Source organism: Chaetura pelagica, unplaced genomic scaffold (genome assembly GCF_000747805.2).
Source record: "Chaetura pelagica isolate M959 unplaced genomic scaffold, ChaPel_1.0 scaffold222, whole genome shotgun sequence".
Lineage (NCBI taxonomy): Eukaryota > Metazoa > Chordata > Aves > Apodiformes > Apodidae > Chaetura > Chaetura pelagica.
In genome coordinates this window covers 8,216,659-8,221,708 of record NW_009952711.1, presented here as the reverse complement: position 1 = coordinate 8,221,708, position 5,050 = coordinate 8,216,659, and positions in this window count along the sequence as shown.

Below are 5,050 nucleotides of genomic sequence, written 5' to 3'. Positions count from 1 at the left end.
CTAAAGAGGGTATGGATGCATGTCTGTCACTTTGGTCTTACTCCCCAGACTCAGTAAATATTTTTGTAGAATGGAACAATTGTGGCCTGGAGTGTTTCTGATTAACCATCACAGTGTGCTGGAAAATATGTTTTGTAGCGCTCTGGTCTTGTTTTGTGGATGTCTCCTTTGGTTGTTTTCTCATCCATTCTGACTTTCCCACTTCAGGTTTTTCTTTGTTTGTTTGAAGGATTTCAGAGCTACTGAACAGCCTCATTCATCCTAAGGTTGATGTGCAGATAGAGACGTGAGAAGAATAATTTTCTTCTTTTGTTACAGTTCAGTAAAGTTGGCTCTTCTATGGAAAGTACATTGGGAGGTAAAATGTAGCCTGTTAGATTAAAACCTGTGCCTTCTGGTTTTGCTTACAGATCTTCAGTGAAGTATGAAGGAGTTCTAGCTTTTATCTGGAAGAATATTTTGAGTCTTGACTTGCTGGACAATCTGTTGTTTTCCTTTCTACTTCTCATTTTATGAAATGATTCATGACCATTAAAGCCTCAGAAATGCCAAATGAAATCCACAGTTCTTTTGTCTACAGTCTTAATCATTTTCATCCTCTTTTTCCAAGCTTCCCCCTCTCTCGTGTTTTGCTGGGGGACATCAGAATGTCCACTGATGTTCAGCTGAGGTTTCAAACTAAAATTTGTTTCCTTTCAGGAACATTTTTTCCTGTTTCTTTTATTCTTCTTTGTTTTTCCCTCTTTTTCTCTTCCCTGTATACAGAGTAAATTATCAATGGCTGCTATGGCACAAGATGAAGTAAATGAGTAGGATCTGTGTTAACACAGCTTTCCTGTTGCCTTTTGGCAGACATGCAGGTTAACTGGCCTCTTGAAAAGGCCACGGTATCACTTGTTTCAGCAAGCAGAGAGGCAGAGGGTAGGATACAGTGTGTTGTGAAGGGAGGTGGAGAAATGCTTTCTTACAGGAACTAAATCTTCAGATAGCCTGAGGGAGAGCACTTTAAAACACAAGTTAATGAAATTGCTTAACACCTAAGGGCGTTCACTGGCAAGTGTTAATACAAGTGTCAGGTTTATGAGACTCCCTAAATGCTTGCATTTGTTCCAAGGTGGGGATGGTGTGTAGCACCAGCTGATCTGGCAGCCTGTGGGAAAACCTCGGCATAGGGGCTGGCCAGCCCTGGGGCTTGGCTGACCAGCATGCCCCTTCCCAGTCCTTGTGCTGCTGCTCTGCTCACTGCATGGCATGGGCTGGGGGAGGTCCTGAGCTTGCCAATGTGCTTTCTCTTGGGAGACTGTTAGAGGTCTTCCTCCATTGATAGCCATCAGTAGGTACCTGGTGAGCTCGGTGAGTGGTGCAGGAGGTGTAACTTGTTCTCCCCCTGTTTCCCTGCTGGAAGTGACATCTGGAGAGCTAAGCATTGCCCTAGCCCACAGTTACATCTGTTTCCCATTATTTAGTGCTACCAGGGTAGAAAGGCTATGATTTCTTGTCCCCTGAAAGCACCTTTTATTTATATATTTATTATTTTAAAAAATATTTTTTTATTTTGAAGAAAGTGCCTTATTTATTTATTTGGTTTTATTATAATTTTAAAAATTTATTTATTTATTTTTAAGAAAGTACCTGCTGGAACCCTCCTGTGTGCCAGCTGTGCTTGTCTGGTCCAGCAGATAGTTTTTGTGGTGGCACGCTTGTACTTTACATCTCTTATATAGCCATATAGATTGGGTGTTGAACTGGACCCACTGATGTTCTCAAGTGGAACAATGAGGGAGTATGTGCCAGGAACGCGTCTGTCCCTGGCTATGCATGAGAACAATGCCTGGCTGTCAGGTTAGATGAGTTTGTCCCTGCAAAAGACACGGTCAGATTTTCAGAGCAAGTGTGGAACAATTCACTTAACGTCAGATGCTGTTGTTGGATTGCTGTGCTTAGCTGTCACAGTGTGATGGAAGTTAGGGTTAGAAAAGTGTTCAGTGTTGCTGCAGGGAACTTGCATGTCATTTTGAACTCTTGACTTGCATATAGGCTGGAGCCAAAGACACCAGTAGAGCTGCTCAGCATGTTATTTTTTCAGTTGAACTGAGCCAGGATTCTGGGACAGCGGTATCCTTACTGTCAGAGTGAGAAATAGTTATCATATTAGGCTCTCTGCATGGCACAAACATCGAGGCTCGCTTATTACATGGTAAAAACCAAGTACATCAGATGCAGTCCTTTGTATATAAAAAACATATTTTGCTTTAAAATGCATGCTTGTCCTTTATAGGATAACGGAGGCTAAATTTTGTGTTTGCTCTCAGAGTCTAGCATGGTTTCCTAGATTTTAGTCTTACATGATTGAAATAAATTGCTTCAAGGGTCCTCTTAATAATCTTCACTGAATGATGAAAAGGGCCCAGTGACTGAATACATCAAATTTTCTAATATTTAGCTGAACAACAGAAGTAATCCTTGTGTAAAGTATTTGGGGTACATGGAAATGAGGTTTATGCATGTTAAATGCAGACCTGTGTCTCTGATTTTTGCTCTATCCCATCCACATAGTTAAATTTCTCAGTTAGTGAATGTGCTCACTGAAAGTGATGAGGTCAAAGGACAACCAGGCTGTTTGACTGGTTTTCATATGCAGTGTGGTATGTCTCCGTGTGGCAGGTGGCTTGGAAGGCTGCCTGTCACATGCTGCACCTATAAGCTGCTGCATCCCGTTGGGAACTGGACCTTCCCTTCTTGCTCCTCGGAGGAGGAAGAGGTAGGCAGCAGCACAGCAAAAGGAGGTGCTTTCTGTGTCTACCTCTACTTTTGTGCACCAAGTACCTGGCTTCTGTTATTTAGGTGGGAAGGGACTTTGGAAGGCTATGTGGTCCAACCCCCCTGCTCAGAGCAGGACAGACTGAAATGGAGCTGCTTGTGGCCATGTCCACTCGGGTTTGTTGTGTCTCTAACAGGAAGTTCCTGATTCAGTGGGACACCTGAGAAAAGCTCCAGTGAAGTTAGCAGAGCTGAGCTACTCCGTGCTTTTAGGGAAGGTACAGAAATCTGTTTTACAGCAAAAGGTATAGATCAGGTATAGATCTGATTATCTGTCTCTGAAAAATTACTAGTAAAAGCTGTTCTTCACATTCTGGAGCCTTAGCTACTATTTCTTAGTATGCTGGTTATATTCAGACTCAGCCACATTTTTATGACCAGCCTGCCATTTTTTCAGGTGCAGTTTGTTCCTCTCTTTTAACTCCCAGTGCAAGCATGGAAACTACAATTCTTCTAATCATGGAAATGATCACTAAATAATTCTGGGTACAATTTTATCAGGTACCAATGTGACCCACATAAGAAGAAAAATCAGCAAAGCCTTCTCTAAAAGTAACTGTTGGCCGATGATGTTGCTTTAAATTGTATCTCTTCTGCCAGAGAACTGTGTCCCTACATTATGTTAAACATATGCTAGCTGCTGCTGCAGCCAAATAGTCCTTCATTAAACATTCTCCTGCAAGGAAGAATCCCTGTGTGTTTTCCGAGGGAGAGTAAAAGTGAGTTGAGGGAGTCATTAGAAACCTTTCCTGGTAACCCTGCATCTCAGCTCAGCTGTAACTGGTGATCAGCTATCTTTCTTACTCTCTCAGCCACTCTCTGCCCACTCTGTCTGGTCTCTGCATCTAATTTATTTAAGACCCACGCTTTGGGATTGATTCAGGCTGGGTTACGCCAGCGTTGGCCGGTGCATGGCAGTGCTGCTGACAACATTTCTGCCTGAAGCCTTGCTCGAGGCAATGCCAGAAACTCTTCCTCCCATGGGAGCTGCAGATGGGCAATGCTTTCTTTGATAGAGGGCTGTAATTTCCTTGAGGGGTCACAGGCAGGGCAAAGCAGGAGGGATGTACAGAATTAGCACACCCCCTGAGCAGGCTGCAGCGTGGGGACCTGTTTCTGCCAGGGCCCTGGGGAGGACAGGCACAATGCTGGAGGTGGCCCTTCCGTTTCTGGGCTGGGTGGTATTCCCCACTGCCAGCTTTACGCAGGGCTTTTGATCCCCACACTCACTTCTCCAGCTGTCATGTACCCTTGCTGCATGGTTAAGGTGGCACTGCCAAGCTTAGGGTGCTTTGCTTCCCATAAATTTATTTTTGTGTGCCTGCTCCCCGGATCCACCCCCGGCTGATGGGTAATCGTGTGCAGTTTGGGAGTTTAGATGGGTCGTTGGGAGCAGAAGTAGCCAGGGGGGGATAGACGCAGTTGGTCTTCTCCGTGAGACAATATAGTGTTGCCCCATGCAGAAAGAAGGTTTGTTTGAGAATGCGTGGCGGGCAGAGGCTGTGCTGCAGCCACAGCCAGGGCTAGCTGGGGCAGGACTGCCTGTGTCCAGCTGAAGGAGCTGATGCTGAAGTCCTGCCCAGGCTCCATCCTCACGCAGGACAGATAAATCTTTACTCAATAATGGGGGTGGGAGTTTCCCTGTGGTTGTTCCTGAAGAGTATTTTCTAGTTCAGTGCATGCAGATCCAGTCAGCCTGACCTATCGTTCTCAAGTGTTAGTTACCAGAACTTCCAGATGAACTTTTTTCTCTTTGCTGTTCCAAGACTTTTCTAGTTGATGACTAATGTCTTTTGATAATTATTCAACTCATTTTGCAACTGAATTTGTACTTGTGTGTCATTAATAAAAGACATAATTTTTTGTTCATTTTGGACATAACTGATGAAACTCTGGACATCACTCATACTGTCTCTTAGCACTGTATCATTACAGAGATCCTTTTCTACTTTGTAACTTCAGAAATTACTCTAAAATAAAGTGAAATACTTGTCTTTTTAAAATGGAAATGGGAACAGCTTGTTCCTGACATGCTTTCTCCCTTCTCTGGGCTTCAGAGTGAAAGGAAGGTGCTGTGGGGACCACAGGAGGCTTATAGGTGCATTTTTGCTTGCTTTACCATTACAGATCAAGTTTTATAACTGAACTCTGTTTGTAGTGCTGTTCAGGAAAACAGCTTTATAAGAATATAAAATGCTTCTTTAGTATTCATAGCCTATAATATCAGCAG